Raw genomic sequence first — 24,924 nt, forward strand, 5'->3', positions numbered from 1 at the left:
TATATGTATTTTTTAATATTAAAGCAGGTGTTAAGTAAAAAGTATGTAAAATATGTAATATATACATAATCATCCTATATTACATGAGAAAATTACTGCAACACAAGACGCGGACACTTCCTAATTTCACAACACACATCCACATATACAAGTGAGACACACACACACACACACACACACACGCATTACTTCAAGCACTTCCTGTCCGATGGGACCGTAAAGACATTTGCAGCTTCCTCTTTCCCTTCCTGTCTCAAAGCACTTTCCAGTCTAGGTGTTTTTCTTACCTTCGTCTTTCTCACTCTCACAGATTTTCTCACATTTCTGGAGATTTCCTCTCATTCAATCTCTCACCTTCCTCCAGTCGTCTGTTTGTTTCTGTCTGTCGTGCAGCAATTAGCTGTCTGTTGTGGCCAGCCTGCAGCCTACAGACGCAAACCATAAAGAATTGCACCGAGGACAAAATGCCAGTGGCCTCACCAGATAATAGACGTTTTGCGTTGTGTTGTGAGGTACAGCTAGTGTAGCGACAATCAGATCTTCATTTTGCGACTGATAGGAACTGACACATAGGAACCAAAGTGAAAGAAGTGTCTTGAAGCAGACAAAACATACGGAGACATATCCGCCCCTCAGTTGACTATCGTTGCACCGCTCTTATCATAAAGCTCAGTTCTGCTAAATATTCGGCTATTGCCAAGTCACTGAAGTCTTCCAGCCCACGCTCCGCTCTGCTCTGCTCTGCTCTCTGTCAGTTCTTGTTTTCACGCTTCAGACTTTTAAAATGAATGACTACCGTTTAGTATTGTCTCTTGTTGGCACCGCCGAGTGAACAGTTGAGATAATGCTGTGTTCACAAAAGATGTTTTAAACATTGTTGTTCTTCTTCTTCTTCTTTAAACATTAGAAGTTGAAGTTAAAAGCTGTCCTGATGTGAACGATGTGAGCAAAAAGGATATCATGAATAGAGCCAGGCTAGTCTATAGTCTTAATGCTAAGCTAGGCTAAACAAGTCAGCTCTATGCTTTATGCACAGACACAATATTGATAGAATTTCTCTGATTTCACGCTCAAAAAAGGTGAATAAGTATATTTACCAAAATGTTACGAACCCCTTATTTAGCCACATGGAAGACTGGCAGATCACAGCTGATGTTCTTAACACAAGAGTGCTGCACCAGCTCCTTATCTGAGATGACGGGTTGGTAAACATCAAAGTCTGACCCTGAAGGTAGCAGAAGTCCGTAGCGTGCATGCTAACGTCTGCCAGCCCCGTCAAAGTCTCTAGTTCCAATGCTGACATTAAAACCAGTAATGCTAGCTGTAGGAGGATGTTTCTGCACCCATTATAGCATGACTGTGACGCAGGCCCGTGGATGAATGTTTGGCTTTCATGTCTGTCCTGTGAGGTAAACAGGCCGAGGCTTTCTGAGGCCAGAGTTACATTTTCACAGAGATAAGCGAGGGATGGAGAAGAGAAGAGGAATAAAGACTAGAAGTATGAACAGTTGAGGAAAGAGGGAACAAAAACAAGTCTTAAAGCTGAGAAGAAGTGGAGCGGTAAAGGAAAGATTAAGAGATAGAAGTCAAGAGAAGAAAGACAGACGTGGAAACAGAGCAAGAAAAGTGAGCACGAGGACAGAGAGGGAAACGGGGGAGTTTATGGGAGGGAGGGGTGGGTGTCCTTGCTGGCCTTTGTACTGTATGGCCTTGTTTGTTTTCTATATGCTATATCCCTCCCTTCCTCCGCCCTCTACCCTCTGCCCTCCTTCTCAGCTGCTCGCCCGGCCTCTAACAATCCTCTTTTTATTTCTTCCAGGGCGGAGACGAGGCGGACCACACAACGCAGGAGGCCGGGGGAAATCATTAACCGCACACAAACACAATATGACTGGTAGGTTGTGGTCTGCCCATCTCCCCGTGTGTTTAGCACATGTATGTTTAGCGGCGTGTGTGTTTACACATCACAGACTCAGCGTGCGGGCCTGTTGGGAATCTGTGTTGTTTGTCTAGCGATTCATTATCTTTATCTCTTTCGACTGTGTTCATTCACTAATTATACACGGCGATTTGTCACATGTGCAGTGTGCTCATATACTCCCTCTGTAGTCTCGCCTCCGACACTCACAAGCAGGAAGCTTCAGCATCCAGGCTAACAATGTCATTAAAACACAGGAGCGACATGTTCCCCTCACTTTCCAAAGTCAGATTTTTTTCAAACTTCTAAAGTTTTAGTTTGATTTATTCAGTAACACACTGTCACCTACAGTCCAGCTGTCACCATTAGAAGCTCATCTGGGTCACCTTGAGTCATTCCCGTGCGCTTACAGGGCTTTGTCGACCTCCTGTTTCACCCTGTGATTTGCCTGCCAGGCTCAATACAGGTGTTTGTTTTTTATGTTTATTATACCATTATTGGAGAATTGACTGTAGAGAAAGATAACAAGAAATAGAAGGGACATGGACCGAGGATGTTACAATCCATGGCCAGCACCTTAAAGCTGCTATAATCAATATTTGTTTAAAAGCACAGTACATCCCATCGGCTTTACAGAGCTTTATAGACACTTTCAGTTCATTGTCTAGCTGTCCAACCCACAGCTTTACTGTGTTGGCTCACTCTCACTACACTCAAAGTGACATTCTCAGCCGCAGCAGGAAGTCGTTTTTTTTTAGCACATTATCTCTAATATCTACGGCTGCACAATATGCATATGGTATTGTGATTATTTTGACAGATATTACAGTTGCGATATGATACACGATTAGTTGTGGTGAAATCCTAAACGATCCGGATGATGTGACAAGCTTTCTCACATCCGGAGAACAATATTTGTAGGCGAGGACATCCGCAACACCACAGTGCTTCATTAATATACATTTTACCGTTATCAAAGAATTGCAGCTTCTTGCAATTTGGATATTGCACTTAACCATATTGTGATTTAGATAATACTCCAATTAATTGTGCAGCCCTATTTAAAAAAACAAACAAAAGAAAAACTGTATGCTACCGGCTCAGGGGCCAGACAAATGCAGTTAGCGACTAGATAGTGAACATAGCAGAGCATTTAGCAACTCAAGACACAATAATTTCCCTCAGGATTTGGTGGAAACCAAAAGAAGAGCAACTAAGAAGACTGATCCGAGTCTTTGCATGCTTTACTTTTTATTTAATATATTTCGTGGTTTTGTGGTAAATGTCAGCCTTGTCTTGATCTCTATCAGTTAAACTAAATTTAGTTATTGCATAAGTGATGCAAACATCTAGGCTACATTTTCAATTCTTCTGTTTGACTAATGAATAAGAGAGTGCATGTAGAGCATTCAAGCTTTACATTTTAGACATTAATTAAACTCAGTTTTCATTGTTTTGTTATTATTATTATTATCAGGAGTTCCTTGTGTTGCTGTTTGCTCACATTTGTCATAATTGCCTATAATGTGCAGTGTTTCCACAGTGCAAATGTCAGCAGACAGCAGGGGTTGAGCGGTGTTATTCTCCCAGGTGGAAAAATAATGAAAAGTTGAAAATTGTCGCCAGATATGGCAGCCGCTCGTACACCATCCCGGGAACTTAGTGTGGGAAACACCGACGTGTTAATGCTTATTAATGACAAATCCGACTATAAGTAAAAGGGTTTTTCTCTGTGGTCGTCTACAAGACAGGAAATTGGGATAATCGTGATGGCTGAGGTGACGGTCACAAAATCAGTTTTGTTTCTGTGACTCTGCACACACGAATGGTGCCTCCCATAGTCCTGTATCCTCCTCTCCTCTCCTCTCCTCTCCTCTCCTCTCCTCTCCTCGCCTCTCCTCGCCTCTCCTCGCCTCTCCTCCTCTCTTACCGCACAGCTGGAGTGAATGGGGAAGTGCATAATTGTGGTTTAATCCTGCCCTAAGTCCCTGCAGCATTAGGGAAGCAGCAGAGGGAGATAATGCACAGCAGCTCGGGCGGAGTGAGATGGAATAACCCCCAGAGCTGTTTGGACAGATGCTTGGCGAGAAAGGTTTTAATGGTAGAGAGCTCATACTGGACCAGAGGGGACTGGTGTCAGTCGCAGATTGAACTGCTACTTGTGGGAACTGATGCTGATGCTGAAGTGAGCCTGTTTAATTGCTGCTTTGGCTACAAGTGATTATTTCAGGGTAACAGCACGCTGAAGGTTTGAGCGAGTCTCACGCTGGAAATGATCAGTGCGTCTCATCGATCAATAGTCTCATTCCTTTGGAGTAAATTGAGCTGTCATCGTTGTCGCAGCCCCTCCTTCTTTGTTTGTGTTGGGGATCGATGCAGCATGTGCACATCGGATTTGGTATCTTCCAGTGGAGGAGGAGCTTCTTAAGAAATTACCTTTGTAAATATCTGCCTGGGTCGTAATTGATTATGATGCTGTTGTACATATTTGACATCCAGGGTGTTGACCCCTGACCTCTGTAAAGTAAGAGAGATAAGTGAATGATATAACTAAAAAGACGGTCCAAAGTAATTTTACTTATTTACTTAGTAACGTAATTTTTGGCCTGGGACAAGTCTAATTACTCAACCAGTTCTCAAATGGCAGATTCATTGGCACAGAGTTGCAGTATAACGCAGTGTGGCTTTAGACAAATCAGCAATGAGGTGCATTCATCCAGCTAATCCAAATAATTGGTATCAGGGCCGATCTGGGCATATTTTAACGGATCGGTATCAGCCTGTTTGTCAGGTTTGTGTGCTCTCTGCAAAAGGTTGTTTTTGAAGGAAGAAGCTCGGACACAGCGCTGTGCAACTCTACACGAGAGCGTCTTCAATGTCAGCCATTGAAGCGAGAAGCCATGTATTCATGATGCTTGTAAAAAGCTGTGACATGTGCTCCCCTCTCACTGGCTGCTGCCGTGACCTTTTCCAGCCACTTTCAAGTCAGAGTGGTTCCCCACAAGACAACATCTCCGTGCTCTTTGGTTAGATGAAGGCCAGAACATGTTTGATTCGTCCACAAAGGAAGGAGAGATGTCATCGTTGGGGAAAGAAAATTGGTTGGAGGCGGTGGAACTGGGTGAAGGGGATATTTTAGGAGGTGTGTTTAGCTGCAGGAAGTGAAGTCTTTCAGAGCCGGGATGGGGGGTTGTGCAGACATTAGGCTCACACTTCTGGGTTCAGGGGTTGATGTGCACGTAGGCAGCTGTGTGTTCATGCGAGTGTGTGTCTGTGGGTTTCTTTTGTGTGTCCTTAACTAGGAGCCGGGGCGGGGTGTGGAGGTGGGATCAGTCTCCCATCAGTGGGCTGGAGGCAAACATTCTTAACACCTCATAAATCTCACCTGGTGCTACAGGCCCGGCTGCTGACATAGCTGCTGCAGGGCGCACACACACACACGCATGCACACACCTCATACACACATGTGCAAACTGTGTAGCATGCACTTTTTTTAGTGGGTGCATGTTGTATGCAGCCATGTGTGTATATATAGTATGTTTCATAGCGCTCACGCAGTTAAAGCCAGAGCCGCAGAGTCAGTCATGTCAACAGCAGCAGCATTTGGAAAAACAAAGTGATGTATAATCTGTGAATGTAATCTATTACATTTCATCCGTGCACTCTTTTGACATACATAAGAACAAAATAAAGATAATCTTGGCAGCATTGTAGATGCACTGAATTCAACCCTTTGAATTAATTCACAAGCGCAGGACACCAAGTAAGACTAATCCCTCTGCAGATTTGTCCTGGTCGTCATCACAATCCAGTGACTGAGCGCTCGCCGGTTCAGTTCTTTTGGTAACATTAGGTGTCAATCACTGTCCACACCCCAGTCCAAAGTCTTAACGTAATCTACACAGAACAGTGGCCCTTTTGTCAGGCTGTTTTTAATGTCTTTCAGTGGATTTTATTTGTCATGTTTGCTGTCTGTCAACTCGCAGTCATGCGATTCGGAGCCAGTCGGCATGCAAAAACAAGGGAGAGTCCATAGTATTTACTTAATTGCCAACTATTTTGATAATCAGTTAATCAGTTTAAGTAAATTCTCTGATTCTAGCTTCTTAAATGTGAATATTTTCCCTTGACAATGAAAATAATTGTTAGTTGCAGCCCCCATCTTTGATATAATTTGACGGAAAAAATAAAAATGTGCCCTTCTGTGTTCATTTCTCAATGATTGTAACGGTTGTAACCGCTGTGTTTAATTCTTTTTACCCATTAAACCAAAACCATTCAGATTTTATAAATCCATAGACAAATACTTTTGACTTTCACCTGTTTTGGTTGCGCAGCTGTCTGTAAATACAGCCCAGGGGCTCCACACAGCGCTACAACAACACATTTCACGCTCGAGCAAAAGAAATAATCTGCCTCTTTGCTCGTGGGAAATTATACTTAATCTCTATTGTGTTTTTCTTATTTTTCTTATCAGCTAAAAAGCTGGATGTGCTATCGCTGACAATGGAGCAAATTGCCCACGTAACCCCTGCAAATGTACAGGGAACAGCTGATGTAACTGCAGCCAGAAGATGACAGTTACTGGCGTGTGACATTGAGCCACTCGGTTTTGTTATCTCTGCTGTTGTTGTTAATGTGTGTGCTCAGTGAACTGCTGTGTAGGAAGGAATGCGGTATGGCCGGAGCCCATTATATATTCACTGAACTTAGGTACTTTTCCATCTGCAGTCGGCTGCTCCACAGGTGGTTTTCATGCACGTGTACACATACCTCCCTCACATCATGTGTCCCATTGTGTGTGCAATGATTACAGTGCGTTTACCTTAAGACCCCACTGTGTCCTTAAAGGATCTGAGCATGTAGTGTGACTGTAAACATCTCCTCAGGTGTGAAATACTTGTTGACACAAAACAGTAATACCTGGATAGGAAAAAAAACTTAAACTCTAAAGACAGTTAAACTGAGTACCTGCTTTTATTCCACGGTCGCACTCACAGACTAGACTTTAAAGACCGCATGGCCGCGTTTAGTGGAAAAGTATGACAGGTGAGTTCTGTTCAGGGTTAAATCTGTCCACCTGAGGCATCCTGGGAACAGTCTAGCACTTTGCATAACTGGCTCACCTTCAACAGAGAGGCTGTTTATTAACTAATTGACTTTCTTCACCTCGTGTTCTTACCTCGTCATGCTCACCACGGACGGGTTGAGAGGACAGCACACGGTGTTACTGCCAGTCTCCCCTCTTTCCTCTTTTCACATGACTGTGCAGAACACACACAAGCCTGTGAAGGCTTGAACAGTAACAGCAGGTAAAGACCACCGAGTTACCTTCTGTCACACACGCCTCCATACATGACTGTGAATATTCACATAATTTGCTTAATACCAACTTAAAAAGGCACCTGTGATTCAAGATAAATCAATAGTATTGGATTCTTTTTTAACAAGGAATATAATGATCTTGAATGTGCCTGAGATATATTAGTATAATGTGTTTTTCATTATTGATTATACTGTTTATTTATAAAGCAGAAAAAAAAAGTTTATATTTTCAGTGATTTTCTGTAGTGAATTACTGGATATTTTCAACTTTTGGTTTCTTCTAAAATCCCTCAAATGCAATAATCCCACTTAGTTTAATGTGCATCCACTTATACATGCAATAAGAGGTCAAAAGCAGGCTGGGCTTCATTTCAACGGTCCACGTGCCAAAAAGAGTTGGCGACTAAAATAATAGTTTATTAATCATTTAGAAATTGCGTCACTGAAGTTGAACAACAATGAAGGTATCACAGTTTGGACTAAAACTCACCCGACATGACTTACATGTCACTTAAGGATCCCACATTATGTTCATTTTCAGGTTTTTACATTTATCACTGGTAAAACATGTTATTGTCCTCTTTTCACCCTTCTGAACGCTCCATTTCAGTGCTTGTCTCTTTAAGGACAGTCTCCCTGCTCCGATTGGTCAACTCTCACAGGCCTGAGCAGGCACCGCCCACTGTGTTTCTGCATCGGCACTGCTGGCGTGCTGGGGTGTAAGTTGAGGGCGGTGACTGTGTAGTTGTGACATCACAACCTTGCGTAAGTCCTGACGGCTTGCTCTGAATATGTGCGTTTCGTCGTAGATTAGGCGTTTGGATATTTTTACAGTATCTATGTTGCACCTCAACCTGCTTTATGATAGAAAGAAAGACAGGAAATCTCACTTTCTACATTATGGGACCTTTGAAATGACAAAAATGGCTATAAATGAAATATAAATCCTTGCCAAAATCAACAATGAGTTACAGAAAGACTCACACAGGTCGATGGGCCATGGACCTGAAAAAAACATGTAATCAAAGGCAGGCGGGGCTGCTTGTTGCTATCAGCAGCAGTGCAGTGTTTGAACCGTCACTCCTCCTGCCTGTAACGACCACAGACACACACACACGCACGCACACACACACACACACACACACACACACACAGAGGGGATCTCGTCTTCATTAGCCTGAAAGTGTCTTTGCTTTTCACTCTCTGTCGGAGCATTATCAGCCGCACTAACTAGCTGTGTGCTGCCACCCTGTCCCACAGCTCATTGATCAGCGGTTCCTCCATCGCTCAGGGGGCTATTTGCTAGCAGCTCAGAGGGGAATGGTTTCCTGGCAAACAGAGAGGGCCCGGCCCAGGCAAAGAGTGTGTTCTGTGTGGCCGACCTGCCCGCTCACAGTCACTGAAGAGAGCCATTTTTTTCTCTTACCCTGACAGGCGTTAGCCTAACGAGAGATCGAATACATTAGCGCAGAAAGTACACAGTGCCGACCGCTGCAGCTGACCGCCGCACTTCACTGCTGCTGCTGATGTTTTGGAGTGAGTGTGGGTGTTTGCAGCTGTCATACACAAGTGAGTTTTGTGGTGGCTAAAGACCAGACTCATTCATTTTCCTGTGGCATTTTTATTTGTGTTTGTGGATGTCAGTGCCGCCCCTGCCTTCACATGCTGATTTTTTTGGGGGTCTTTTTGCCTTCTATTCTGAGACCCGGTCAGCATTAATGAGCTGTTATGTTAGCCGCTAACAGTGGTGCCTTAGCTGCAGCACTCCTCTCTCTGGCATCATGTCAGCGTACATACAGTAAGTGTATCCAGGCTCATGGTCAGGCTTTTTTACTGCTGCGCTGCTGCTAAGAAACTATACATCATCCCTGACAAATAAATGTACACAAAACTACACAAAACTATAAATGGTGTCCCACTTCTCCAAATCCACAGTCTGATATGAATTTTGATTTTAAGGTCACAATTCGATTTGATTAAGGAGCGTTTATCAGCACTGACGGCTTTGCTATTGTTAGACTCGCATCTGGATTTGTTAAGAACAACAGATCATTGGTTTTTATACCCTGACAACTGTCATTGACATTTTCTTTTAAAAGATTTTACAACAACAGTTTGACTTTATCCTGGTTGCATTTTTATGTTAGAGTTAAGTACGTTCAAAGTACAAAGTTCAGTTTCTGGATACCATCTTCTCAAGCAAATCAGTAAAGGATATCTGGCAAAGATATCAGATTAGTTCTTCCCTCACAAGTAAACACTCTTCTTAAATCAATAAAGGATCTTTGAAACATCTCTAGCAGTGTTGTAGTTACCTTCTGGAAATGCAGCTGCAGGCTACCAGTAAGCCAGCTGTGTCATCTGTGATTTTTTTCCTTTCCTTTCCTTTCCTTTCCTTTCCTTTCCTTTCCTTTCCTTTCCTTTCCTCTCCTCTCCTCTCCTCTCCTCTCCTCTTCCTTCCCTACAAATCGCATAAAAGACCAATCCAACTCCACCTTTCAATACTTTCCCACAACTCTACTCTGTCTGTGGCACGTTGAGCACATCGGCCCCTGCTGAGGACATAAATCTCTTTAAAAAAAAGTCAAAATACTGTATATTTAGTTTAACATTTTATTAAGATGTGGTGTTTTTTGTCCCTAAATCAACTGGTAGTTTGTAGCAGATTTGTTGGGGACTATTTTCAGCTACACATTAATACCCATGTGGTGCTCCAGTGTGTATTTACAGCAGCAGGACTGAGTGGGTTATGGGACTGAGTCAAAATAAACTACAGTGAGTGAGTGTTCATGGTGATGAGGGAACGTGTCGCCCGGCACAACAGCGCGGCTCACTGATGTGTTTTTAATCGTTTTTTGGACAACAATGGAGCTCTTTGGCACAGAGGAGGAAGCAATAACAGGCTTTGATACGCACAATACTTGTTAGTCGGATCAATTCATTGTTGGTTTTTCAGTCCTTTCATTGGAGTTGTTGACAACCAAAGAAAATATAGAGTATCCAGGGTGCATTGTTGCATCGCAGATCAATACGAGAGCACGCACATCGATCTTTGTCTCAGTTCTGCCAGAATCCTCTCAGATCATTTCTGCTGCTGTAATTATTGTTTGATTTGTTTTGCTCTTCTATACAAAATCCTTTTGAGGTCAGAGTCCCAGGCTATCATCAGAAATTTCACTCTGAGTGCAATCACATCGGATAATGAACGTGAACAAATAAGCCTCCCCTCTCTCTCTCTCTTTCTGTGTAATGACTCGTCCACGTCGTTTCCCTGCTCATCCATTGGCTCGTCTCGCTCCTCCTCACGTGACCGCCATCGTCTCACTTCACAAACAGAAACACACTGATGCTGTTCAGCGAGGGCGCCCGCTCATAATGGGCGACGCGCTTGGAGAGGACCCAAAAGAGTGACTGTTTGCTGGGTGTGCAAAGCGCTAAATGTGCTTATGTGTAAGCGTTTTTACCCCGTTCCTGTGTATGCCTGTGTGTGTGTGTTTCTTTTACAATTTACAATCCCCCAGGACTTCAACTATGACAGACTGTAAATATTCACACACTGTATTTTATCCCAAAATGGCATCTGCATCGTCAGGAACAAATATTATGTGTGTAAAAAACACACATTTTAGGGTAACAGCATAGAGAAATCCTTGTTCCGCTGCCAAATCATGTTTCAGGTCGTTCTCCCTCTGCTAGGCCAGAGAGAGAAGATTTTTTTTCACACATGTCAACATGTATTTTCCGCCCTGTTTGTACAGTATTTCATCTGGCCTCGGCCACCGCTGATGACATCAGAGCACGAACAGGGTGGCATTCTGCCGATCAAACGACCACAAGCAGACACAACCGGCGGTCTGTCCATTGTCCCGTCAATCAGCTCGTAAACGTCAGCAGAAGGATGTGGCAGCTATGGGACAGATGAAACGTGTTGAGAGGACTTTTATCCTGCACAGTGGGATACAGTGGGAGGTAGAGGTTTTCCTCCTCATCTGGGACAGTTATATAAGTTAGAGCCTGGTTTCTTTAACTAGCAGTTGGGGCCTGATTCGGTTCGCAGGCATGTGTCTGGTCGGTCCCCACAGGACGAGTGTGAACTTGGAGTCAAAGCTGAGAAATATGATATATACATTTTTTTTGCACTCTAAAGTTTCTGACACAGCAAGAGTTGGAGACGTTGATCCAAACTTTGGGAGACGACATGAGTGTAAATAAACACTTCTTTCTTTGGCTAAGTCAGCTCTAAAGACTACATCATTACTTCTGTTTGCGTTACAGTGTTATGGACCACTTTATTTTTTGGCATGTGCAGTATTTGGAGACATTTGAGGATATAAGATCAATGTGATGTTGAGAGGAAAACCTCATGACATTTTATAGTTTTGTGTCATGATTATTGGGCCTTCCCTCTCAGACGTAGAAACGAAACACATCATTACCTTGAGTAAATTTACAGACTTTTCCGGGTTTGAATATTGTTGCAAACATTTGGGAACACTTAAGTACACAACTAACAAAGGTGTAGTTGTTTTAATGCCTAATTCTTACAAAGTATCTCTTGAAAGCAGCTGACAGGGAAATAAAAAGAAGGAAAGTAGATGTGAGTTGGATTTATATATGAATTTGTTTCATCTGATGCACGTGTGCTGTACCTTGTAGTATTTCTGGGATGATCCAGAGTGCAGTTTGATTAAACAAAGGCTCCTGTCTGGACTCAAATCAAGGGCACTGTTCTGCTCAACAGCTGTGATCTGTTATACTTAAATTTTTGGAGCTTTTTGATAAACTAGAGGCCTGTAACAGTGACCGGCAGCATGATGTAATGACTCTGTCTACAGTAGAAAAATGAGGTGTATTTGAAAAATGTGTTTACATCAGTCTTTATCACATCTTTTTTTTTTTTTTGCAAATTCCCTCTCCACTCCGGGACCGCCATGGGAAAAACAGCTTCTAGATTCTTGTGGGAAAAGCTTTTTTTTTGTTTTTTTCTTGTCCAGTAACACATTTTAGGAAGAAAAAAAACCTCACAGACCTGATTAGTGTAGTATCCAGCAGTGCTGTTGGAGCTTAGCAGCAACAGTTCACAGACTCACTCTGCACATACTCAGACACATTCATACAAGCCACATATAAACCACATACGCTCATACCTAATGATCTGGATTATTAGAGCCCACCCACAGCATGAGTCTGCTACACTGTTTATCTGTTTGATCAGCTAATTACCCCCATTATGGGCGTGCACACTCACACACACACACACGCACACACACATGCACACACACACTACCCCAGAGACTGGTTTTATGCAGTGAGCCGCTGGGCCTTGGCTCCCCCCCTCCCCCTCTCTTCCTCTATTTCTACTCTTTTCTTTATTCTCTTCCTCGGAGCAGCCTTGGCAGCTTGTGAGTTACTGAAATAAAACAAGGTCCTGAAACACGGTCTTGAAGAAAAAGTGGCGAATAAGTGTCCTTCAGACTTGTTAAATTCCTGTAAGTCTGCAACATTGCCCTCCTTTAAGATTGCTTGGCACCGATACTGAGCTGCATATTTCATGATGTGGGTGAAATATGGAATCCAAGTTGGGTTTTCATGGGCAGAAATTGTGCATATGTAGGTACGTAGTTTGTCCCAGAAGTGCCACAGCAAACAGCTATGTGATATAATTCAGTTAGCATGCTAGCACCGTGGCTCTAGAAAGGGCACCGGTCTGTCAGTTGATCATTCCACCACTGTGTTCCAGATTGAAATATCTCAACAACTTATGGATGCATTCACACACATTCATGTTCCCCGTAAAAACATTTAGCTTGTTTTCTGAACTATCTCGACCGCTGCTGAATAGATTGGTACCAGATTTTGTGCAGACGTTCATTTTCCCGGAGGATGTATCATAATTAGGGAGCGACCATCTCCCACCTCCCCCACAGATGTGTTGTGGGCTGGACATCGAGTGAGAGTCTGAAGCCAAAGTAGCACATTTTAAAATTAATTTATCTTATCAGCAATCAGATAAAAATACCCCACAGATTCCAATAATCTGAAAAATTATGAATATATTGGATATTGGATGGATTTCCATTAAACTTGGTTCAGACATTCGTGTCCCGACTAGGATTAACAGTAGTGGCTTTTCATTACCGCCATCATCAAGTCGACATTTTAAGTTGTCCAGTACTTTGTAGTATGAACCATCAGCCTCAGCTTGTCCTTTGTGTTTGGTGCTAATTTGCAAACATTTGCATGCTACCATGCTAAAATTAGATGGCGGACATGTTTACTATCCTATCTGTATACCTTCTCAACACAAGTATATTGTTATTGTGAGCGTAGTAGCGTGCGGATGCAGCATGTAGGCTGCAGATCAAAGGTTTGTATAATTGCAGACTGTAAACCAAAAATGTGTGAAAAGACGACGAATGCAAGATCTTCAAATCCACCATCTCAACTCGCCTATCCACCGGCCCATCTTATATTAACTTCCACTTCTCTTCCTCACCATCTTTTTTCATTTACCTTTTTATGTTTTCCCGTCACATCCACCCCCTCTCCTATTTCCTGGCCTCCCCTCTCCTTCATTTCTCCTCTGCAGCGCTGCAGAAGGAACGAGCCACGTTTCCTCTCTGTTAATTAACATAATCGATGATGGCCCTGCCACTGTGTTTCCCTGTAGTTCTGCTTTCTGCTGCTCTACCACCCATACGCTCTCCCTGACTCGGGGGGAAATGCATTACCACCTCTGGAGCGGCTCCTGCTCGGAAAAGATTAGGGTCATTACCTGGAGGTCTGCTCTGTGCATTATAGCCTTAAACTTTAACCTCCATCAAGCAGCTCTGAAATGCAAAGAAAACAAACACACTGAGCTATTAGCAGCTTCTCCAGCTATTGTATTCCTTCCCATAGGGAGGCTCTCACTGCCAAGACACGCTGTACATTTGAGACCCTTCTTTATGATCTTTTTAGGACAGATTTTCCTCAGGCAGGGGAATTTGTTTTAAATACAGTTTATTCATTTTTCTTGGATCTAACTTTAACTTTAATGTTGTTTGGTGTGTAAGTTTAGACAGCCAGAAGGGCAGAGCTGGTATTCCCCCGACAATATGCGAGCCATGTGCCGCTGCAGCCTCGTGTTTACTCATCGTATAAAGCCGCAGTTTTACATTTCCTTAATTTAATTCCAGCCCGTATAAAAGAACAGCTGAGCAGAACGAACTGGATCTCCACTTCCAAAACCACACTGCCGGGTTTTTCTAATTTTAGCACATCATTAGAAAATATTTCTTTTTTACTATCTCTGCCCTCTTTTTCTGTGCCCACCGTCATTCAATCTTACATCCACAGTCATACATCAGCGGCTAAGCGGTGTGGAAAGCGCTTATAGGTGGTCCGCGATGAAGTTCCCGCTGTGGGCTGAGTGTGTGGTTTTGAAGGGCGGGCTCTTGGAAAAGCCACAGAAAGTAGAAAATACTGCAAGTTCAGGACTAGAAAAGAGTCTTTTTTTTTTATTTGCAGCTCTCTCGTACTGTGCATCCTCACTGTGGCTGTCCAATCTCCCAATTTTTTTTACATTTAGCACCTCTCCGGGTGAAGTGTTTTACTGAGAGCCTATCAGTGAAGTAGCAGTGGAATAAAACCACAGTGAGGAGGTGAGAGCGATGTGTTTTGACACAGCCAGTCACTGCTGGCAGCTGTCTTCCTCCTCGCAGCACAGCCCAGGTCTGACGTTTGCTTATGCGCTGACTCCAGCACCAGCAGCACCAGTGTGTGTGTATTATTCTTAATCTATCAGAGGATGTTTGTATGTGTGTGTGTGTGTGTGTGTGTGTGTGCGGGTGGGTGTACAGATGCATAACAGAGACGCAAACCTCTAATTGCCCAGGCAGAAAAGGCCAGAGAACCGGTGCCAGGAACCTCAGTGAGCATTTCAGGGGTGGGTGTGTCGGGGGTATGTACCACTTTCAGCCAATCCGCTCGCGGCTGCAACAGGAAGTTGTGGTTTTGAACACGTGCTGTTGTGGCAACTGGGGAACTGAAATGATAACGAACAGGGGAAAAAGAGACGGAGCTGTTTAGTGCCGGAGTGCAACCTCTGCAGTTCAGCCGGCACTATTGTTTCATTCACGGTCGCAGTGAGATAATGTGACGCTTTTAAACAAGCTCGTAATGAACAGAAAGAGGCGTCAGGGAGCTCGTTCTGTAGAAGTCGTTGCACAGATGGAGAGAAGGGAAAAGGAGAAACAGAAAACGAATCTGCGTGGGCGGTTGGTGGAGAGATTTAGTCTCACCTTTCACAACTGCACATTGTCACACACTGAACAAATGTCTCTGTGGTGATATCCCCCCCCACACTCTCCCATTGTCAGCTAATGGACCGGCACAGGATAAAGGCATATTCCCTCTCCACACACACACACACACACACACAACTATCCTGAGAGAGGATTGAATGACACAAGGCTTTATCATCCTGCACAAATAGTGTCACACTATTACTGGAGATGACGCATAATCATACTCTGGCATTGTGGAGTATAACAGTATAACAAAAGCGATACAGAACAACAGCATGAGCAGGAAGGTATATGTGATGTATACACACAGTTGATGGGAGTTTCACAGAGATTTCAGTAAGTGAAAAGCATCCTAGTGCCTCCGGGGGGAAAAACAGACATCAACACCAGCTTTTAGAGCAAAACTTCCACGTTGGATTAATTTAAAAGATCCACTTCCACATTGAGATACAATCGCTTGATACCTTAATTATATGGTGTCTCTTTCCCCCTTTGTTTTTCTCACCTCACATGCTCCGTGAGGCCACTCGAATCGGATCAAAACAATGGCTCGGTATCAAACAGACTTGTGATTTGCTGCCAGCGGTGATGTCTAAACTAGAGTAAAAACTCTCCTGTTGTTTCTCTTCTCTCTGGCATCTTTTAGACTGCTGCTTCATCAAACACAGCTTTTCTCCCGTGTGGCTCATGAGTTGAGGCTCTACATCTGCTCTTCCTGTTGAAACATTTTCTGTAAAAGATTATACATCACCACTGATTTCCCAAATCAATTCAGGTCCGATTTACATGGTCCTGATTAGATTCTTTTTTCTGATTTAGTTCAATTCAGTCCAATTCAATATTAATTCGTTTAGGGATATTTCAGTTAATATACCATTTTTGCCTGGATATAAAGAGAGTCTGAGAGAACTAATGCTGCAAATTGTACAAGGAGCCCTCTAAACTGTTGCTAGATTAAACATATTAAAAGTCCCACATTGTAGATTGTTAGATTTCCTGCTTTTTTATTATTATTAAGTATGTCTAGCATCTATATTATGACCCGTCAGGACCTCTGTAAAGTTGTGATGTCACGGCACTCAGCCCTGCCCAAAGCCCGGCTAAGGTTTCAAACTCAGACAGAACTGGAGCAGGAAACACGGTCGGCTGTGCCTGCTCAGGCCTGTGAGAGCTGACCAATCAGCTAGGCTTTTCAGGAGACGGGCCTTAAAGAGACAGGACACACATTTGACAACAGGTGTTAATTTGCCTTCACAGTAAAATTTGATCATTCAATCAGAAAATAAGGTTTTAAAACTCAGCTAGTGGAACATTTTTCTCACTATGAATCGACTTTTTGTTCACATTAAAACACAACATAGATGAGCTTATATGTTGCATAAATCACGCTGTAATTGCCCTCCCTGTCAGTTCTGTATTGATTTGATTAGTGCTTTAATCAGGCAGACCGTATTCTTGGTAATGAGGTGTGTGTTTTTGCTGTGGAGTCATGTAACGGGAGGTGTGGGGAAAGAAACACAGAGATAGATCGAATTAGAGAACAAAAGAATGAAAGAGCCGATCAGGCACCGTCCCCCAGCGGAGAAAAAAAAGCCATTTTATTAAATCAGATCTTCAGTTTATGCTCTGTGTGCAGGCACAATAGCTGCTTCTCCCTCGAGAAGCTTACTGGCTGGCATTTCCTGCTCTGGGACGGCCCTGTCCAGATTAGAGGAAATTGATTTAATGGCTCAGCTTTAATGGCTCAAAAGGCTACATCCAGTGTGGATACATTCTTGTTCTCTCTCTTTTGCTTTTTTTGTCTTTTGCCTGTTCTCGCTTTTTTTTTTTTTGCCTTCCTCATCCGGTTTCCCACCTAATTTTCTTTATTTTCTTCGCAGCACAGATTGTATAGGAGTTGGTGTGTTTGTAAGTGAGTGTGGATGCTTGTAGGAGACAGTTTGGCAGACAGGTCTTGAGATCAATAGCAGCGGTTAAACCAACACATAAAGCCTCGGGCCCGACAGGATGTTCAGTTAACTGGAGCCGGTACACACAAACAGAACCGCTGTGTCTTTGCTCGCTGTCAGTGTTGCAGAACTTCGTCCAAACTTTGCTTGACCAGATTTAGGACGTAAACATTAATACCTGTGCGCTGATTTCCAATATATCAGTGTAAGTCTTTTAGCAGGCTGACATTAGTGGATACGACTGGTTTGTTATAGTCCCCCATGGGCTGAGCCAGAATCCACATCCTCCATTAGCTTCACTTGTTGGGAAATAGTCCCCGCTTCACTGATCGTAAGTGACCCAACTGCCTCAAGAGAAAAATCCTGAAGATGGGGTTAAAACATTTGTGCTGTTGAGAAGAAGATTCTTTACTCGGGCCTTTAGCAGCAGGGTTAAAAGGCCCTGGAAACAAATGTTCTCAATCAAGATTCTTTACGAAGACAACTTGGGTCCAATATGTCAACCAAAATGGAGACAGGAGAGGGAAAACCAGAAAATACCATTTTCAAATCAGTGAAGGGTCCCTGGTTTGCTTCTTTTTATACATTGATGACAGCATCGTAAAACTTAAAGATAGGAGGATGTGGTTGGCTGCTATATACTGTACTTTAGTTTTGTTTTGCTATCGTTTTGCTATCGTAACCCTGTTCGGCACAGGAACAAAAGTGACATTCACAACCCAGCTATTTCAAAAAATATAAGAAACTTATCTAAAGATAAACAAAAGACTACAGAGCACAGTTTCGACTTTATTATCTGGACACACCCCAACATGTGTTAATCTAGTGGCACTTGTGCTCTATATGCTATAGAGAGGGTGTGTACAGTATCTATAGCATGTGAGGAATGCGTATATGAGCATTCAGTTTTTATGGGACCCTCTCAGCACTGTTACAGCTCCACATGGATCTGTGACAGGTGGGAGGCACATTGTGAGTCCTCAGGTCAGGGGCTGTACAAGGACAAAAGCACATCTGAAAATATGATACACCAGAGATACCAGAAAACAGAAACACAGTATTAACAATTGAAATGTATAGGCCTGTATGTAAAGATTATTTACATTCATTTCATTGTTGTTTGGCTCATAATAAGACTGATAATAGTAAGAAGTATACATATCGAGGACACTGCACTAAGTTATCAATCATTGGGGGAAAATTAAGGCATCTAGAAGTTTATACAAAACGGCAATACACACACGAATCGAAGAATAAGAATATAAAAAAGAATATAAGAGTAAGAAAACAGTTTTGACTTTATGTTACGGCGCCGCTCTTTGCCAGCATTCCCTCCTAGGTCCCATCCCTCCATCCAGGGCCTCTAAAACCTTCTCCTCCCAGCAGTCAAAAGCTCCTGTGCCAACGGTGTAAACAACACCCACACTTCCCCCCAGTGCTCCAAGCTCCCAGTCCCAGTGCTGCTAGCTGCACTGCCAACTAAGCTAGATAGCCGAAGGATAGATAGCAACGGTTGGCAGTTACTCTGTTGGTATGCTGCCCCCTCTTTGTTTGGAGAAGAAATTCATCAGGTGGCCAATTCTTACATATTGCACCTTAAAATACAAAAATTATTTTTAGACGCTAGAAATGTAGAAATTAAGCATATTTGCTTTAAAATCTCAAAAATATGTTTCATAAAAGTAGATATTATAGGAAAATGTAGAGGGATATGTATTTTTTTCTGATTAGGTCATTTATATCTCCCATAATAACTCACAATATGACCTTACAGATGTTTTGCAAGCATGCTTACACACTAAACCGTGTGTACACAGAAACAAATCAACCACCTATTGGTCTTGTTAATTCTTGAACATGCTGTCTGAGGTCACATGAACAGGGAGCATGGAGAGCCAGCTAATGCATCACTTCACCGTAGTAAACAACACATTTTGTTGTGACTTTTATAAATGTAAAGAACGACGCTGGATGCCGCGAACGACCTCATATTAATTATCCTACCCGGCTATTAAGTGACGAGCGGCGAATGGTGCACATTCGTACGCAATTAATTAAACAAAGACACAACAACGACATGTGCCCATTCTTCAAAACACCCTGGCAGTTAATAAAGATAACCCTTGGGTTTTGACTAATGAGCGAGGTAATTATATAGCCACATACAATGTGATTAGCTGCAGCGTATAGAGGTTGCTGAGGGGACACACACACACGTGTGCCTTTCACCGGTGCTGAGGGACCGTTAGTGAAGGAAAGCAGGATGGCTCCAATCCTCTTTCCCGGTCCCCTAAGGTCCCATGTTACTTTAATGTTTCCCATCTGACAGCGGCCATGCATGTCTGGCTGTGTTAGTGAGCGGCAGCGTAGCCAGTCTGTCTCCTGTGTTACCTCGCGTGATCATGTGCGGTGTGTGTTTGAGCGTGACAGATGAGGGGACGCTGTGCTATCTAGGTTATCTATTTAGACTGCTTGTTTAGTCGCAGAGAAGCCTCGAGGGCCCGTGATTATGAGTCACCATGCTTGGGTCTGAATCTTCTCCTTGTTTCCTGGGTTTTTTTAGGCGCTGGAATAAATTATTCTAACTGTTGCGTAATGATCTATAGCACCAGGGATGCTCCTGATCTGCAGGATTGTACAAACTTTCAGATTTGTACAGTAATATTTACATTTTTATGTTGTTGAGCTGCCAGATGGTTTTCATGCATGGAGAATGTGCCTAATGTGGAATCTTAGTATATCCTCTCGTGTCCTAAATAGTCTTAGTTGAGGGGATTAGACTGTATACAGGATTTTGGCTTCATAAATACAATCGCAGAGGGGCAGTTTCAGCTGTGGTGCAGTTTATCAGTTGCATGAAGTCACAGTTTGCTGACTTTTCCCTTCCAAATCCCGTCATTAATGCTGGTAATGGGTCATGGTTCATCGCTTAGCCAACATAGGCACCAAGAGGGTGCTGCCATCATTATATCAGCTCCACAAATAATGCATGGATGTTCAAACGCTCAGTAAATAACGTCCCCATAGGGGTGCAGCATTCAAAGCCGGGGCTCAAACTTCAATGAGATCAAAGACCACACGTTTGCTTTATAGCCCAATTACACAGCAAAGATAAAAACTCTCTAATAAAAACTTTCCGCAGAAAACATTACTCAACTCTCGCAGGTTGTGTTGATTTATAAATGGAGTGGGTTTCATGACATCCACTCGATCACTCAGCTAGTTGTGGAAAAGGATTTTCCCTACCTGCTGCCATCGCAGGTACTGGATTTTAATCTGAAGGGGAAATCAGCTAAATATGTCATGTTGCTCCTGGCAATTCATTAATAGTCATTCATCCCACTCTTTTCCTATCATTTATTCACTTTAGCGCTGCATATCCTCCGAGACTTTAATATTTTACTATTTCACGAGAAGTCTTGGGATGCAAAACAGGCGTTGTGCAAACATAAAAGAGAATGTTTAAAAAAAAAAAAGTTCAGTTAGACAAAGGGCTGCCTCATTTACTTGCTCAAACAATATTCAGTTATACATATTTGCTTTAGGCAATGTAAAGGCCAACTCCACTGAAAACTTTTCTCACTTCCTCTCTAATCTGCAGCTCAGTCCGTACTGATGTTTCTTTAAGTCTCTGCCAGTCGTCTCCTTCATGGTGTTTTTATTGGTTTCTGCCTGCAATGCTGCAGCAGATTTGAATATATTAGGACCTTCACAGGAAGCTGTTTGATGTCATTGATGTATGTATAGTATAACTATCAACATCCAGAGGCTTGAAAATTGCCTGCACTAGTTAAATCATCACTTAGGACATGAAGCTCTAATTTGGCATTGTCATTTCTTAGCAGCCATGTTTGATATTTTCATTTCCATAGAAGCAAGAACAGTTTCCAATAAGAGAAAAAAAATGTAATTGATAATGTTTCCATTAATGTCTCTTTTGAATTATCGCACTAGAAAATTACGGTTGTGTTTATGGGGCGGCTGTAGCTCAGGAGGTAGAGCGGGTCGTCCAGTAATCGAAAGGTCGCTAGTTCAAATGCAGCTCCCCCAGCTGCGTGTCGAAGTATCTTTGAGCAAGACACTGAGCCAAAACTGCTCCTGATGAGCATGGCAGCCTCCGCCATCAATGTATGAATGTGTGGCATGAATGTGACAAGTGTTGCAAAGCGCTTTGAGCAGTCAATAGACTAGAAAAGCGCTATAGAAATGCAAGTCCATTTACCATTTATTTAAGGATCCAGAAGCAATTGGATCTGCCTCTTAGTCTTAAGAGGCACGTCCAAGGTGATCGTAGAGTACAGGCAGTATGATTATGCATTGACAGTGTCTATGCTAAATGCTAAAATCGGTCTCCAGATTTACTTGGGCGGCCGTTAACATACCTGGACGTATATTCTGAGGGCATCTTAGTGAGCTCGGAGCAGGGTCACATTTCAAGATAGAAGTGACACTAAAGTTTTACTCTTAATCTATCAACAAGTGAATCAAAATGACAGGGAAAAGTGGATGGAAAAAGAAGTATAATTGACAACAGTCTTCCAAAAATGAAAGGTTGTTCGAGGCGTGGGAACACAGCGCCGTCGAGGGTCGTTTCATGTCTCACTTGGATTAAGCTGGACACTGATTAATGTGGCTGTTGTCATGAATAAAACAGGGAGTAGGTTATTTCTAATAGGCAGGAAGGAGATTATAGTAATGTTAAACACTGCTCGCTGCCATGTTTTTACTGACATTAAAATATATTGATGCAGTCTGTGCGAACAGGAGTCGGCTCCGACAGTGTAACCCACATTCAACATATCAAACTAAATGTATGCTTTGCCCTACTTTTAAAATAACTCATGTAATTTAACTTAATTAACGTAATTTAATTTAACACTTCGTGCATTGTTGTACCACTTCGACTTGAGTGAAAAGGTGTCATCCTGCAGCCTGGCTATCAGCTGTCTGACAGCACCAGTCAGAATCACACCTCTTGCTTTTCCCCCAAATGTTCTCAGGCTGCTGAAAGATAAAACAAGCTCTCCTGTGTTGCTTGTCACCTTGCCACGGTAACTAGATTTCATCTGAGATGTTGCTGTTGAAGTTTTTTTGTCGAGGATTTAATCCCAATGCTGATGCTCACCCCCTGTGAAGAAACATATCTGCTGTTGTTGTTCATCCTCCAGCACTTACTGTCACAACAGAGGAGGAGGGATCCCTCTTCTCTGGAAATGGGACAGACCGCGCAAACACACAAAGAAGGCAAAGCTCGAGCAAAACCTTTCACACAGATAACGCACCATTTTTCGACTAACACCTTCTCTCGCTCACATCAAAAGGTAATACCTCTTAGCTGTGTCTCGCGCGCAGGCTTCCCCCACCACCACACCTACCTACCGTGTGCAGAACCAAGCATTCACCCAGTATACCACCCCTCTAGCTGTGATATTTTATTCAGCAGAAAGTGCCTGGTTTGAATTCCCAATCCTCTTAAGCGGGGGATATCTCCACAGCAGGTATCACCCCTTGCAAAAGCACAACATTTGACTGGCGCTGCCTCTCAGCTGTGTACAGTTTCTGGTGTGGCACGCGAAATAGAGTTTTGGGAAGGCTTTATCGTTGTTTCTATGATAGCAGCCACTCACGACACATTACTGACACCTTTCTCAGCCACATCTCTCTAGAGCTTTAAAATCTGTGTTAGTAACAGATTATTGTCAGATTCGAGGCGATAGATTAAAGGTCTGTAATGATTTACATCAGAGGGCACTGATGAGTGACGGAGTTCAAGTACAGTATGCACAAGTTTCCTGTGAAGGTCACTGGGGACGTAACTGGGGAAATGATTTGTGGTGATACTTCCGGTGTTTAGCGTAACTAGCCTAAGCCACAAAGTATCATAATAACTGATGCACAGGCGACTCTCAAGGCTTCAGAGGCATCAGCTAAGTGGGCAAAGCAATAACAATAGTGTTATTAGTATTCACTGGATAAAGTCGCTAAGATAGGTATGATGATAAGATCCAATGTCACCCTACTAAGTAGTTAATGTGGCTGTTATCATCTAGTAATGACCCTGGTTTTAAGTGTATCCACCTGCTTCCTAGCCCCCATGATACCTTGCTCGACTTCTGGCTTTTCCAGTCAATTAACAGGAACTGGCGTTTTTGTTAATTTGCGTTAGTTTGGACGTGCACTAGAAGTATAACCCATAATTGTTTTCCCAGTAACCTCGTGGATACCTTATCTTTTACAAGTGGAGGTAAAACAGAGCGGGAGATCAGTAGGCAAATTAGAGCTGCATTGTCGCAATGCAGCTGTTGTACCGTTTGACTATCATGGTGAAGACAGAGCTGGGCCTGATGGCGAAGCTTCCAACTCAGATCAAAAGTTTGGGAAGTGACCAAAAGAAGAAGATCATCGCTACAACGGACAAAATAATTGTCTTGCACAGGGTGGATCGAGCACCCGATCAGAACACCTGCTGGACACCTACTGGACGTTTTCTAGGCATGACCGAGGACACGATCCCATATAACATCTGTCTTGTTCAGCTTGTCAGCTTCTAAGTATTAGTTACGCTATGCGTGATTTACCTAATACCCTCTCACGACACCAGTTTTCTGTTCAGGCAGAGACAGCATGAACATATTTGACTCTGTGTTGTTCTACATGGTCTCACTTTGTAGCCTGGTGTAGGCCCAACAGGATCAATTTAGATGGACTAAGTAGAGGGTGTTTTATAGACTGTGCTGTACATCCGATTTGTCCTTGTGTATATCTTGTTTCTCGTTCCAGTTATCAGGGAGGTGTACCTTAAAGGTGCTCTGTGAAAGAAAAGAAGAAAATGCTTGTACCCACCCTGGGTTTGTCTCATTTTATCAATGAAATGAATCGTGGCAGACTCTAAGGAAAAAGGAAAACGGATCGTTGTGTACTCAAGAGAAGATAACAAATAAAAGGTAGGAGGCCACCGGCAGGAAAAAGCCCGACAGTCAATTATATGATTGATGGCTCTGCACCGACCTGTAGATCTCCCTGATATGAGCTCTGCTGGCATGTTAACATTAATCGACGGCCCATTAGTCTAATGATATGGTCACATGAGCTCCAGGCAGCTGGTATAGGCCTGCTGTTTGTGATAAGGCTGCTGAGGCGGCCTGTTTGTCAGTGGGTGCAGCTGTTAGAGGAGGGCTGTGGCCACAGTATAATGGGCTCTTTTAGCGTTTACATCTGAACAGACGCAGGGGCAGCATGGTCCCGAACAACACACATGAGACCACTTGTGTTCGTGTTGATGTTAATGTTGTTGTCTCTGAGATTTTTTTTGTTTTTGATACATCCTTTGATAGATTTCTAATGGAAATAAAAAAGCCAAAATGTAGGTTAAGATCCTGAATGGTGTCAGACATTCAGACCTCGTATTAACATCCGTCCTGAGTGATCCCATCACAACTTGACA

The 24,924-nt window shown here is 43.0% G+C and overlaps 1 protein-coding gene across 1 annotated transcript in view; it reads left to right on the plus strand.

Moving 5' to 3' along the window:
* The window catches only part of thrab (thyroid hormone receptor alpha b), a 154,167-nt gene that overhangs the window by 61,339 nt on the left and 67,904 nt on the right, over positions 1-24,924 (plus strand). The window contains exon 3 of the mRNA XM_073489288.1: positions 1,820-1,894. The gene's annotated coding sequence lies outside the window, so the exon portion shown is untranslated. The remainder of the gene's footprint in view (positions 1-1,819; positions 1,895-24,924) is intronic.

The sequence above is a fragment of the Pagrus major genome, chromosome 20 (genome assembly GCF_040436345.1).
Source record: "Pagrus major chromosome 20, Pma_NU_1.0".
Lineage (NCBI taxonomy): Eukaryota > Metazoa > Chordata > Actinopteri > Spariformes > Sparidae > Pagrus > Pagrus major.